This window comes from Erinaceus europaeus, chromosome 8 (genome assembly GCF_950295315.1).
Source record: "Erinaceus europaeus chromosome 8, mEriEur2.1, whole genome shotgun sequence".
Taxonomy (NCBI): domain Eukaryota; kingdom Metazoa; phylum Chordata; class Mammalia; order Eulipotyphla; family Erinaceidae; genus Erinaceus; species Erinaceus europaeus.
In genome coordinates, this window is record NC_080169.1 from 75365459 (window position 1) to 75381312 (window position 15854).

Here is a 15854-nt window from a genome sequence, read left to right on the forward strand (position 1 = left end):
TATGGGGGCCCACAAAGGGGTCTATTTTGTTGTTCCTGATAGAGATGACTAGTAACAATGGAGGGAGGGATTTATTGAAGGTCTAGGCCCATCATATCTGTTTGGGAATCTCAGGACTCCCCGGTTAGGGCCTCAGCTGATTGAGTGGCCTGTTTGCAACTAAAGAGTCATCCCCTTTAAAGTATGCCAGTCTCTGGCCCTTATTCAGCTTTTGCAGTCCTAGCTTTGATATGGATAGCTTGGGAGTGAGTGAGGGAAGTATAATAGGAAATAGGTGAGGAGGGTTTCTAAGTAGAAACTATTTCATTATGAACTTTGTACTGACTCACTGCAGACTATTATGCATTTTTGCTTTCAGGTATATATTTTGCCCTAATTTAGGGATGCATGTGAACATATGCCATATCTCATGGGACCTGGTCTATATCTATGTTTTGGGACTTTGTTAGGAAGTGAACCACCTGGAATGGAATTAGAGAATACTATTAAAGGAAAGGTCTCACCCGAGTAATGAGGGTGAAGGGTTGACATTCCATGCCTGATGTCTCTGGGCACAGTCTGAAGTGAAGCATGCTGAGGTGGTACTCGTTGTTTTGATTAGGTTGGCATCAGTAGATGCCATATCATTTGGTATGACTTGAGAGAAGCATGGAAGAAAGTAAGCCCCACTCTAGAGGAAATATAGGCTCTATAGAGGAAGTGAGAGGTTCCTGCTGTCTTAGGGCTTATGAAGGCAATAGATAGTTATTGCTATAATTACATTATTTGGCAATTGGGTTAACTTTGAAATATCCCTTGTTAGGATTTGCTGTATCATACACAACATCACCACAATTTATGTTCTTTGACATTATTTGTATATAGCTGTGCCACCGGTTGCCTCTGTTCTCACTGGTCTAAGCTTTTAAGAGAGTCAGCATATCAAAGACTAAGCCTATGGTCTGTGCATTAAAATATTTAAGACATTCAATCAATTTTTCTCCTCAATCTTAATTAAATAGTGATTTCTATGACTACAAATTAACTGGAGTGTACATAAGCACCATTCCCACCACCAAAAGATTGTGTCCCATCCAATCCCCCCCCACCCCATGAAGCAGAATATCCACCCTTATGAATTGTTTTATAGCTCAAGAGAAAGCCCAAGGAAACATGCTCAGGACCTTGGAAGTCACAATAGCAAAACCATTTGTATATAGTCAGTCCTCAAGCTGAGAGGGCAGAAAGATTAATGGTGAATCTGTGCAAAGAATTGGGTGCTACAGAAAGCCACCAGCTCCTGGTGCTAACTAAATTCAAGAAAAAATATTATCCTTTCATAAAAAAGGAAGTGGTACTCGGGCAATAGTGCACTTGCTTAAATGCATATGTTATCACGTGCAAAGACTCAGGTTCAAGCTCCCCAGTCCCACCTGCAGGGAGGAAGCTTCACAAGCAGTGAAACAGTGCTACAGGTATATCTCTGGTTCTTTTTCTTTGCCCTATCAAATAAGCAAATAAAAATTTTAACAGGAATGATATATTGTCTCATGTTATAGTACAAATGACCCTTGAAAACATCATGCTGGGGGTCGGGCGGTGGCACAGTGGGTTAAGCGCAGGTGGCACAAAGCGCAGGGACCAGCGTAAGGATCCCGGTTCGAGCCCCCGGCTCCCCACCTGCAGGGGAGTCACTTCACAGGCGGTGAAGCAGGTCTGCAGGTGTCTATCTTTCTCTCCCCCTCTCTGTCTTCCCCTCCTCTCTCCATTTCTCTCTGTCCTATCAACAATGAACAACATCAACAATGGCAATAATAATATCCACAACGAGGCTACAACAACAAGGGCAACAAAAAGGGGGGAAAAATGGCCTCCAGGAGCGGTGGATTCATGGTGCAGGCACCGAGCCCAGCAATAACCCTGGAGGGATAAAAAAAAGAAAACATCATGCTAAAGGAATGCCAGTAATACAGTGTCACATATTATTTGACTCCACTTATGTGATATCCAAAAATGGAATTTGGTATCAGGAAATATATATATATATATATATATATATATATATATATATATATATAAATTTACTTTTTATTTAAATTTATTTCTTTATTGGGGAATTAATATTTGACATTCAACAGTAAATACAATAGTTTGTACCTGCATAACATTCCCCAGTTTCCCATTTAACAATACAACCCCCATTATGTCATTTATCATCCTTCATGGACCTGTATTCTCCCCACCCACCCACCCCAGAGTCTTTTACTTTGGTACAATATGCCAATTCCATAAATTTACATGTATATGTATGTATATCTAGTTAACCCATTTCTATGACCTTGAGAAAACTATGGCAATTATTGCTACCGGGGGTAGGGGCATAGAACTTTGGTGGTGTGAGTGGTGTGGAATTATACTACTCTTATCTTATAATCCTGTAAATTACTATTAAATAACCAATAAAAGTTTTAAGAAGAAAATATGTATCTAGTTGCTGGGACTAGGACCAGGGATGAATGCTGAGTGACTGCTCATGGGTCTCTTATGGGGGTAAGAGAACTATTCTGAAATAAAATAGTAGTGATGACTGTATAGCCTTGTAAATACACATTTAAAAAAATGACTTGCTTTCTAGGACATCTGAATTATGTAAATTTATATTTTAAAAAGATAGAGAGAAATTTTAGAGGGGACCAGCATAAAAAGGGAAAGAGAGAGAGCGACACCTGTCTTTCAGTTGTACATATTTTGTGATGGTATAATGATGGAGACCAAGGAGCTTGAACCCAGATCCTTATGATTTGTGACCTGTGTGATCAATCGGATATACCACCACCCAGCCCCATTTGTTTCCTGTAGGTGGGCATCAGGGGCTTGTACCCCAATCTATGCCTCTACTGAGTACAGCACCACTTAAATACCATTTTTGCTATTTATTTTCCATGACTCCCAATTAGAACACAGGTCTGAAAAATGGAAAATTTTGCTTTGTTTACTGATATATCCTAAGCACCTTAAGGCAGTGTCTTACGTGATGAAAGGCTCATTTAAAGCAACAAGAAACACATGTGGGATAAGGAATTAATGAAGTCACATCTAGACGTCACTTACCTACCAGAATCTTACACATCTACCATATACACCTACTCCCCTGAGCCAGCTAGAATGCCAGCCCTAAGCTTAGTACCAACCCCATAATCTTTGACTTCTTCAGAGTCATTTCACCTCTTAAATCTCAAACCTAGGCTATATCTCTGCTGGAAACATGACCATGCCTGTAGTCCTCATACTAAGAAGTAGTCTTTTCTCAGCTTCAGTGTACTTACTATTCACAATACTCTTTCTCTAGCAAAAGTAACAGTCTGGCCTTCTGTTCCACGGTTGTCTTCTTTCAGTCCCACTGTTGTCTTCCTTCAGTCCCCTGTCATTTCTTTGATGCATTTGTTACAGCATGAGATTATATTGTATGTGATCTATCACGTCCATGAGGACAGGCACCATGCCTGCCTTCCTTACTGCCATGTTGCCAGCACTTCTTCTTCTTCTTCTAGCGTTTGCCCTTCTTCCATAGCCAGTCAACAGCGTCAGGTTGCCAGCACTTAGCTTGTGCATTAGGCATGCTGAGGATGAGAGGAAGAAAAGAAAGGTGGGCAGCTAAGAGGTATCTCTCATCCTGGGACAAGAGAGTGAGAGAGGGATTTTTTCCTTGTTTACTCCAAATGCTTCTGTTTTATTTAACTGCACAGGAGAAAATGACCCTAGTAAGAAACAGACCTTCTTCTTCAGTACTAGACAGTAAGCAGATATTGAGAAGAAATGGGAGTTCTGGATACTAAAAGACTAAGTCAGATCTGCTAAGGAGGGTCTGATAATGGAAGCTGAGTGTGGAGGAAAGAAGGACTGGACAGCAAGAAGCAGGAATGACTCATGCTAAAACACTATTGAATCCACCTCCACTTGCAATCAAGGGATTTTCTGTGACTAATTCCAATATTCATGCCCAGATCACAATCAGAGCAATAACTCTTCCAATCCAAGTGGTGATAGCACTGTCTTCCTAAACTCCCAAGTAAATCCATGTGTAATATCCATGGAGTGACAGCAAACAGAAGCATCTTCTCTCCTCATTTAGAACATTGATCATATACTGAGCTCTCACGAAGTAGCAGCCCTCCATTAAAAGCTTAACATCCATCACCTAGTTTAATTCTCACCATCACCACATGATACTCTCATGATTCCCATAACTAGACCAGGAGCCTGCTGAGAAGTGTAGATTGGTACTCAGGCTACCAGATTTTAAGTTTGCAAGTATTACCACCATCACATTTGCCACTTCCCTTCTGTCTTAGTAGACATTCCAAGTAGGTGATTTTATAAGAATAATAACCCAGCACCCTCTGTGCTCAGTCCTAACTTGCATCTTACTTGCTTACAAAACAACCCTGAAATCAGTTGTTCATGCAAGGGAAGTTCTAGTTCAAAAGATTCCGTGGAAATTAAAAAAAAAAAAATCTGTTGCCAATGACTCCCTGTGTGTTATCTTCTTTCCAACTTTGACCACACTGGAAATCAGTCCTTTTGTTCCCATTTTGTATGTGAGGTCCTCTCTGTAATTTGACCTCCTACTGCGCCACCTGACATAGGAAAACTAAGTCACTGAGTATGAAGCTTTAGGAAAGTTTTCACATTGAAAATACCTAACAGTGCATCACTTACTTTTCCTTTCCAAAAATAGAACTTTTATTCCGATCCACTTTGTTCTCCTTCAAAAAAGAAAGTACATTTGAATAAAAGCATAAGTGCCACCTGCAGTGCTATGGCACATGCAGACTAAAGTTATTTCAGAAACAGGGCTTCCTGGTTGGGGCAAAGGAGTATCTTCTCATAAAGTTTGACTTAGAATGTTCTGAATTTAAACTTCACTGGGTGAGATTCTTGTATACCTTAAATGCTGACTTTATGGGAACTATCTCTAGAGCTGGAGGACTTCTTTTCCAAGGCCATCCCCGGAAGCTGGTCCTTGCAGGAATTCTGCATCAACAAACAGAATATGACTAAAAGAAGCATGTAGGGCAACCTAGAAATTGAAAGATAAGAGTATGGGCAGAGAATACCTTTTTTTTTTCTACAAGAGCACTGCTCAGCTCTGGCTTATGATGGTACAGGGCTGAAGGTGGGCCATCAGAGCCTCAGACATGAAAGTCTGTTTGCACACCCATTCAAAAAGAGACTATCTTGATGTATCTAAAGCCTAGAGGCTGGAAAACTTGAAGGGTAATGGAAAGGGTTACTATAAAACTTCTCCAGTGTATGAGGACCTCTTATCAGCAAGAACAAGGAATCAAAGGGACATCTAACTTTGATGTGAGCGCTTTACCAGGTGCGCCACCACCTGGCCCCAACATCTAACTTTGAATCTCTGTTTTACCTAGGCTAGTCCTTATTACAAAGGTAGAACACGATTAGAACTGATGTCTTTTCCTTAAACTTACTAAGTAACAACTCCCCCCTTCTCTGTTTCAGCTGGATATATCAGGGGAGCTGATATAGCTCTAAAGCAGACCTGCAACTGAGTTACAATGATCTAACTCCCCCTAAAGCTCAGGCCCACTAGCACTTTGCCAGTTTGCCTAAAACCTAGGGGGCAAAACTACCAGTAGTTGTCTTTTACCTCTTATTTCATTTAACATAATCACCTTCAATTCAATCCATTTTGTTCTAAATGATATAATCTGATCTTTTTTTAAATACAGTGCTCCATTGTGTGTCTACCTCACAACTTACCACACCCCCCACCAAAGGTTGGTGCCCCCTCCACTCCTTCATCCTTGGAAAGAAATTATTTTTGTTCTTACATTCTACAAAAGAGTTTAGTTATTTCCTTTCTTTTTTACAAGGTTTTTTTTTTTTTGCTTTAGCCATCTATACTTCATAGATGAGGAAATTTATCTCAAACCTAATAATTCTGTAAAATAGTGTTAAGTCACAATACATACATATACATATCATGAATTGGATATATTCAAAATATATCCCTTTAGGGGAGGGAGCACTGGAGATTCAACTCTTCTTAAAATCTTCATCTTCCATGACTTCCAGAGTTCTTTGATATCCAAAACAAGACTTCTCAGAAATGTCATCCCAGGACCATCTGTATCTGAGTCCGGGAGGACTCCATCTCTGACCTAGCAAATCAGATTCTCTGGAGGTGAGACCTGAGGATTTGTATTCTGCAGTTGCTACAGGATTCTGAGATTTTCCAGGGATTGCAAATCACTGAATTTGAGAATTAAAGACAAACTCTTTCTTGAAAAAATTCTAGTCTAAGTGAGATCACAAACTTTTTTTAAACCTTAGACCACTATTTTTTTTTTCAAACTCCCTCCTATTATTATGTTAACATCAAGGCACTTAGGGAATTGCAGATTCATTAGAGAATAAAAGAACTGTACACAGAAAGGTGGCATCCAGATCACATAAATGCCTCTGCCTAGCTAATGGTGCTGCTATTCTGCTTAATGGTAGTTTGCTTAAACAAAAGGAACAGAGACCGGGTGTGCAGGTAAATTTGACTATGGCTTGCAATTACCATGGAAACAGCAGCCATTATCACTTGATAGGATCCCCTCCTAGACAATCTTGCTATTACATTTTAAAGGTCTCTGCTTCTGCTTGCTTCAGATAGGAAATTCTGACTTTGTGGAGCCTGGTTCTGAGAGTTTGAAAATGTGTCCCCAAAAAAGAAGTGAATAGAGTTTTGTACTTTCTTATTACTCTGTTTTCTGCTCTTCTGTGTCTTCCAAAGTCACCTCAAGATAATCCAAACATGATGGAAATTCTTTGCATCTCTAGGCATACATCTCATCTTCCCTCTTGCTTGTCAGGGAATATGAATTGAGATTGAAGTTGCAATAATTCATATTTCTCCTTTACCTTCTTAATTAGTAGGTCTAATAATAAATGATTCTGCACCAGGATTTTAACTAGGTTGAATTCTTTTTTCATTTCTCTTTTTCCCTAGGTTGAAATTTTGAACTTCTTTTTTTTTTTAACTTTTACACCATGTTTAGGGGAACTTTTACAAGGATGAATAAGAGGGAAACAATGTCATAATTGTGTTCTGGGAACCTAATGTTAATGTGGAGCATGCAGTGCACTGTAAGCACTGCATCTTACATTACGAACTGAGCATTTGTCTTTGCCTAAAAATGGTAAAACAACAGCAGCTAGAAGCATATGTGTTTATCACATAAGAAACAAGACTGAATAGGCTGTGTCCTCACCAAGGGAGCTTCCCACATTCCAAAGTCAAGCCTTACCCTTTCCAGGCTTAGAGACAAGGAGGAGCTCCCTAAGCACATTAATCTCCTCAGGGACAGACTCACATCCACTGAATCCTCAGAACTAAATGCCATATTGTCCATTTACAATAAGACTTACCTTTTAAGGGAACAAGAACACATATATAAGTCGTCCTTCCCCCTACCCTTACACACACACACACACACACACACACACACACATACACACAGTTGGTTTATCTAAAGGGGAAACCAAGCAATATAGTGACCAAAAAATGCCATTTTGTTCATTGACAGTCAGAGAAAAAAAATTATAAGGAATGAAATACTAAAAAGTCCTTGTAACATAATCATTTCCGTAGGCAGAACCATAAAGGAAGTCAGATAATAATCAGAGATTGCCTGGAGAGCAGGAAATCAGAAGAAAGAGAATTTTTGAAAGACAAATCCAGCGCCTAATGGCATCAGTCTGGGATATCCTGATGCTCCCATATACATGATAGGATTGGTCTGGCCAATAGGAGGCGATTATTCTCTCTGCTCTGGCATGTTCTGGAGCACCCTGCCAGTTGTTCTTGGTGGTCAATCCTCTATGTTTCTGAGCTGATCACCATGCTCCTGATTTTCACTTCCTTCTTTAATTAGGGTTAACATCAGGTAGGTTAATGTCCTGTATGCTAGTGAGCCACTCATTCTCTCTCTCTCTCTTCTCTCTCTCTCTCTGTCTCTCTCTCTCCCTCTCTCTCTATCTATCTCTATCTTTCTGTCTCTTTCTCAAAAAGACAGAGAAAGAGAGGTAGGGTAGGGGGGATACCACTCCAGAAATCAAACCCAGAGCCTCACATCTACAAATCTCATTTACTTCATCATAACCAGGGTTCCTTGCTGTCTTTTTTAGTATTTTTGACTTGGAGATGGCAAAACACATGGAAAATTCCACTGGAAAAGAGAGACACCACAGCACTACTCCAGCATACCTGGAGCTTCCCTGGTGACACACATGATCCTCCCATATGATGCTGGGTGTTTGAACCCAGGTCCTCGTGAATGATAAAATGTGTTCTCTGCCAAGTGAGCCATCTCCTGACTTCCCCTCACTGTCTTTTAAATGGATTTTTTCCCTATTCCGTGTTCTTTATTCTACTAACTTGTAGTGATCATTTGTTAGTTAACCTTAGTGATTTTTTGTTTAAAGTCTCATGGGTGTGCCTCTTTCTTCTTTTAGACTCATATTACCTTCTCAGTTTGGAGGAACTTTTTTGTTCTCATAGTTGAGCACACTTTATCCTTCTCTGTGGGGTGACTGTGGGTCTCTGCAGCAATCTAAAGCCATGTAAAATCCCAGCCTGCATTTCTTCAGTCTCTAAAAAATGAGAGATCCCACCTGGATAAGGAGAATGAAGGAGCCTTGAGGTTTTGCTGGGGCCTGGGGTTACTGAAAATGATTCATTGTCTGTACAGACAGTTGTACCTTTCTTGACGGATAAGGAAGTCTATAACTCCAGAGACCTATATGCAGCTAACTGGAACTATTCATTAGCTTCCGGAATGCCCAGAGAAGGAAAAATGTGACATATCACAAGTTCCAACCAAAGAAAAGTTCGTAGTGGGGGGTGGGGAGGGGAGGAGGCTGGGCACTGGAATTGCACTACACAAAGATCCAGGTTCAAGTGCCCAACCCCCATCTACAAGGGTGAAGCTTGACTAGAGATGAAGCTGTGCTGCAGGTTTCTCTCTCTCCCTCTCTATCACCTCCTGCCCTTTCAGTTTTTCCCAGTCCTATAAAATAAATAAATAAACTTAAAAAAATAATAGTACATATAACAGGAAAAAGAGTCTAGGAATGAAGTAGAGACAATTCCAAGAACTAAAGGTTAATTCACCAATTTTAGGCAGCAAAACACAAAGGTCCTGGATCTTAAACATCACATATATACATATACATACATCCATATATGATACATTTTAATTTGGAAATACAAAAAAGCTAAATAGGGGCCAGGTGGTGGCATACCTGGTTGGACACACATGTTACAATGCACAAGGACCTGGGTTCAAGTCCCCAGTCCCCACCTGTAGGGGGAAAGCTTTGCAAGTGGTGAAGCAGTGCTACAGGTGTCTCTCTGTCTCTCTTCCTCTCTATCACCCCCTTCCCTCTCAATTTCTGGCTGTTTCTATCCAATAAATAAGTAAAGATAAAAAATTAAAAAAATTAAAAGGCAAAAATGCTAAATATATACTATAAAATAATATCCAAGTAAAAACAACTATACAGGGGGTCAGGCAATAGCGCAATGAGTTAAGTGCATATGGCGCGAAGTGCAAGGACCAGCCTAAGGATTCTAGTTCGAGCCTCCCGCTCCCCACCTGCAGGGGAGCCGCTTCACAAGTGGTAAAGCAGGTCTGCAGGTGTCTATCTTTCTATTCCCCTCTCTGTCTTCCCCTGCTCTTTCCATTTCTCTCTGTCCTGTCCAATAACAACGACATCAGTAACAACAACAACAATAATAACCACAACAACATTAAACAATAATAATCACAACAATGTTAAACAACAAGGGCAAGTAAAATCAAGTTCAAAATATTAACTGTCCTCAGTACCATTAAAAGAATAAAATTAATTTCAAGTTCAATGTTTTAAAACAAAGTATCAACTCTGGAAAAATTTCAACATGTATATTCAAACTTGAACTATCAGCCATCCAATTCCACATGAGCTAATGACATAAGTTAAGGTTTCTAGTGTGGATGATGTTGTCTATGAGTAAAGTCCTTTTAAGGAAACTGCTTTTTATTTATTATTATTTTTTTTTAAGCAAAGAGCACTGCTCAGCTCTGGTTTATGGTGATGCTGGGGATTGGACATGGGACTTCAGAACCTCAGGCATGAAAGTCTCTTTGCATATCCATTATGCTATCCACTTCACCCCCCCCACCTCCACCCCCACACACTTTAATTCAATTGTTTTAAGAGGATCTATACCCTGGTGGTCAGTCCTTACCCTGCTCACTCAAGAACAGAAATAATGAGTTCACAGCTCTACATGTTTCATACTATATAGAAAGTCAGTCTGAAGTCTTTCATATATAATAACACAACAAAACCACACTTAAAAAGACCACAGTAACTGTATTGCCTCTACTGCTTCTTTTTTTTAATTATTATTATTTATAAAAAGGAAATATTGACAAAACCATAGGATAAGAGGAGTACAACTCCACACAATTCCCACCACCAGAACTCCTATCTCATCCCCTCCTGATAGTTTTCCTGTTCTTTAACCCTCTGGGAATATGGACCCAAGGTCATTGTGGGATGCAGAAGGTGGAAGGTCTGGCCTCTGTAATTTCTTCCCAGCTGAACATGGGCATTGGCAGGTTGATCCATACTCCCAGCCTGCCTCTCTCTATTTCCCTAGTGGGGTGGGGCTCTGGGGTAGCGGGACTCCAGGACACATTGGTGGGGTTGTCTGTCCAGGGAAGTCTGGTCGGCATTATGCTAGCATCTGGAACGTGGTGGATGAAAAGAGAGTTAACATACAAAGTCAAACAAATTGTTGACTAATCATGAATCTAAAGGCTGGAATAGTGTAGATGAAGAATTGGGGGGGAGGTCTCTATTTTTTAGATAACTAGTAGGCATATTTTAGTTATATTCTAAAGGGCCTGTGGCTATACTAGTTTTATTGTTTTGTTTTGTTATGTTTCCCCTGAGCCTGAAATCTGATATGCAGGTGGATCCAAGTTATTGTCTGGGGAGATGATGTCATGGCTGGAAAAAGGACCTGGATCAGGGAAGAGAGTAACTCCCTAATGTGGGGAAGGGGTATAAATATTGTTGACTGTAAACCCCATCAATTTGATGTGATATAGGGCCTATAATCAGCTTAGAAGCCTATGTGACCTCTACATCCCTGTAGATCTGAGCTCACATTCTGTGGTCATCAGTAGGAACATTCCAAGCTGCCCCAATATCAGGACACATCTTCCTCAGTTGTAGCATAGAGTATGTTGTCCATCCTTCCTTCAGAGGATGGAACATTCTCTATTGTTGTTGATCCAAGTTGAGGGCAAGGTCCTATGGGGGCCCACAAAGGGGTCTATTTTGTTGTTCCTGGTAGAGATGACTAGTATCAATGGAGAGAGGGATTTATTGGAGGTCTAGGCCCATTATATCTGTGTGGGAATCTCAGGACTCCCAGAATAGGGCCCCAGCTGATGGACTGGCCTGATAGTGACTAAAGATTCATCATTAAAGTATGCCAGTCTCTGGCCCTTATTCAGCTTTTGCAGTCCTTTTTTGCTAAGATTAGTTTTGGAGTAAGTGAGAGAACTGTAATAGGAAGTAGGTGAGGAGGGTATCTAAGTCTAAGTAGAAACTATTTCATTATGAACTTTATACTGACTCACTGTACACTCACTGTGTACTTTTGCTTTTAGGTATATATTTTGCCCTAATTTATGGATACATGTGGACATATGCTCTATCTCCTGGGACCTGGTCTATATCTATGTTTTGGGACTTCATTAGGAAGTGAACCACCTGGGATGGAATTAGAGAATCCTATGAAAGGAAAGGCATCACCCAAGTAATGAGGGTGAAGAGTTGACATTCCAGGTCTGACGTCTCTGGACACAGTCTGAAGTGAAGCAAGCTGAGGTGGTACTCATTGTGTTGATTAGTTTGAGATCACAGATGCAGTATTGCCAGTCCCTGTTCAGGCACCAGATGCCGGGCTAGCTTCGCGGGCAGGAGTGAGACAACCAGGGACTCATGGCTGAGCTGGGAACGCAGTTCAATCTTTATTGATGAGCAGGAAAGCAGTGCAATCAATCTAATCTCTATTCATTAGAAAATCCTATCCTGTATATCTCCTGAGGCGGAAGTGTCAGGAAGAGGAAGTACGTAGGATAGGGGGTGGGGAGAAGGAAAAAGCCCAGAACCAGTGAGGATTAAACCAGTGCGGGCCTCAAACAAAACAATGATTATGTTAATAGACCACAGCATTAAGCAATGCAAGTGAACCTAACGTGATGATAAAAACAGAAGGGGTCTTAGAAGCAGAATTAAAAGCAGACCAACACAGTATCATTTGGTATGAATTGAGAGAAGCATGCAGGAAGGACTCCATAACACCCAACCAAAAAGATGTGTGTACACCTATGTTCATAGCAGCACAATTCATAATAGCTAAAACCTGGAAGCAACCCAGGTGCCCAACAACAGATGAGTGGCTGAGAAAGCTGTGGTATATATACACAATGAAATACTATGCAGCTATTAAGAACAATGAACCCACCTTCTCTGACCCATCTTGGATGGAGCTAGAAGGAATTACGTCAGGTGAGCTAAGTCATAAAGATAAAGATGAGTATGGGATGATCCCACTTATCGACAGAAGTTGAGAAAGAAAAACAGAAAGGGAATCTAAAAGCAAGATTTGACTAAATTTGTAGTAGGGCACCAAAGTGAAAACCCTGGGTTGAGGGTGAGGGTGGATGTTCGCCTTCATAGGGGTTCTGGGGAGGGATGGGGGATGGACACAGTCTTTTGGTGGTGGGAATGATGTTTATGTACACTCCTATTAATTTGTAGTCATATAAATCACTAATTAATATGAGAGGGAAAAATTGATTGAATGTCTCAAACTTTTTAAAGCACAGACTGAGTCTTTTTAGTACATAGGCTGAGTCTTTGATATGTTGACTCTCTTAAAAGCTTAGACCAGGGAGAACAAAGGCACCCGGTGGCACAGCTATATACAAATAATGTCAAAGGACACAAATTATCGTGATATTGTATATGATACAGCAAATCCTAACAAAGGAATATTTCAAAGTTAACCCAATTGCCAAATAATGTGATTATAGCAATAACTATCTATTGTCTTCTTAAACCCTAAGATAGCAGGAACCTCCCTCTTCCTCTATAGAGCCTATATTTCCCCAGTCCTGGAACCTCTAGTGTGGGGTTCACTTTCCTGCATGCATCTCTCCTGCTTCTATATGAATAGACAGTTTAAGACAGCAGGCAAAGAAACAAAACAGTAGAAGCTAAGGTAATCAGAAGAACACGAACAATTCAGGAAGCACTGCATTTGTCATTAAGATCTTAAAAAAAAAAAAGTATCCATAAACCAGGATTAATTTACAATCAGAAAAATGAAAGAATCATTAAACATTACTAGCTAGTAATACAGAAGAAGAAGAAGAAGAAGAAGAAGAAGAAGAAGAAGAAGAAGAAGAAGAAGGAGAAGGAGAAGGAGAAGGAGAAGGAGAAGGAGAAGGAGAAGGAGAAGGAGAAGGAGAAGGAAAAGAAATGTAGAAACTGCGATAAAAAGTAAAGGTCAACATTTTACATATTTTACCATAATTTAAAAGATTGAGACATTCAGCAAGTCTAGCATTCAGCAAATCTAATTTCAAGAAAACAGAGGGGAAATTAGAGAAATAATGAAAAACATTTAAAGCCAGAAGGTCATGAATATCTACACTGAAAGATTCTTATTACATGTCTAGTTCAAAAATTAAAAATACCCATCCTTAGACACATTGCCACAAAATTTTCAGAACACCAAAAATAAAGAGAATACCTTAAATTCTTTCCAAATGTAAAATCAAGCCATCCACAAAAAAACAAGCCAGATTGGCATCTGTTTACTCACTGGTAACAGTGGGTACTAGAAAGCAAGGAAGACAGATTGACAATGGTCTATGGAGTAATTTTTGACCCATTGTGTTCAGATTATATCTTGAAGTTTTAATCTGCATGCTTCCTGTGTGTGTGTTTCTTTTTTCTCTTTACTTACACACATGAATCCCTTGGGTGGTTTTTCTTCCACTCAGATTGGCATGAGTCATCCACTTTGGAAGCAGCGCAACAAGATTATAAAATTAAAAGGAAGAAGCCTTTAGCTAAAAGAGCAGACAGCAAGATATAGCTGCCTTCTTGTAGAGCTAGTTTTTCCACTATAAAAACTAGATAAAATTTAGAGTAAGGAAGTAAAGGAAAAGGCAGTGGGACTTCATAAGAACTGAAGAAAATCCTAAATCTAGTATGTGTAATGGTGGAATGGGGAACAGTTCCATCACAGATTATCAGTTGATTATCTGCAAATTAATTTGGCAGAATTGCTCATTAGAATTCCAGTCTTGAGTGAGAATAACCACACTCCTTGTTGGATGGGTGTTCATCACTCATTGAATATCTAGTTTGAAGAGGCAATCATCAGTATGAGTCAGATGGTTTTGCCCCACCATGTGCTACCTTACCAAGGTACACTATGGCAGCAGCTTCAGCCTGGAGGAGCTGCGGGTAGCCAGCATCCACAAAAAGGTGGCCTGGACTATTGGCATTTCTGTGGATCCTGAGAAGCAGAATAAGTCTACTGAGTCCCTGAAGACCTAGTGCAGCATCTGAAGGACTACTGCTCCAAACTTAGCCTCTTCCCCAGGAAGCCCTTTTTTCCCAAGAAGGCAGACTGCTCTGCTGAAGAGCTGAAATTGGCCATTCAATTGACAGGACCAGTTATGTCCATTCGGAACGTCTACAAGAAGGAAGAAGCCATAGTTATCACAGAAGAGGAGAAGAACTTCAAGGCCTTTTCCAGTCTCCACATGGTCAGGGCTAACTCCAGGTTTTTCAGCATCAGGGCAAAAACAGCCAAGGAAGTTGCTGAGCAGGATGTTGAAATAAGGGGGAAAAAAGTGTTTTTGTTGGCTTGTAAAAAAAAAAAAGCAAAATATCATTCTACATTAGTAGTGTAGAGGAAACTGTATATATAAGAACTAAAGTAGCAAATATATTTTATTATTTATTTGAGTAGTTATTTTTGTGATGTAGGCTTTTCACACGTGCACAATTTTACTATACCTTCATAATGTTTCTTTTTTATTTTTGTTGTCACCAGGCTTCACCACTACTAGCTGACTTTTTTCCCTCAAAGATACACTGAAATAGAGAGACAAAAGGGAAAGACAGCACAGTACTGAAGTTTCCTCTAGTCAGTCAGAGTCAGACTCAAACCTGGATTACGCTCTTTTCTGTTTTGACTCAAATGACTCTACTTCCTCAGTAGATTTCTCATAATAGTGCCACTTTTGGGAATGTGTTCCCCTTTAACCTCTATTCCCAAGGTTAAGCAGTTTTTTTCTCAGCCTTTCTTTCCATTCTGAGTTTGGCCATTTCACGGATGCTCAGTTGAATGTGAATTTGACTCAGGTGTGACTGGTTTTACTTTGGTTTTCTCCTCAAGTGGGGAGTGGGAAGGAAGAGCAGAAAAGTCAATTTGCCTGGAGTGTGGAAAGGTTCCTTGTTACTTTTATCTTATAGAACTTGTGGAGTTTAATGGTTTTTGTCAACCTTCAAAGATGCTTCTTTTGCCCCCACTCAGAAGAAACTTTCATGAGCCTACAAATTAATGAATATGACCCTGTAATCTATTTGTCCAATGTCTCTGGTCTGCATTTATAGCCTTGACATTTCAGTTTTGTTAGCCCAAGGACAAATCTTGCGTTATCTGCATTTGTGTTTCTAGGCTGTGTTTTCCATTTATGCCCACTAAGGATGAT

General features: G+C 40.1%; 1 pseudogene; it reads left to right on the forward strand.

The window, feature by feature from the left end:
* The window catches only part of LOC103118149 (large ribosomal subunit protein eL13-like), a 73193-nt pseudogene that overhangs the window by 54892 nt on the left and 2447 nt on the right, over positions 1-15854 (forward strand).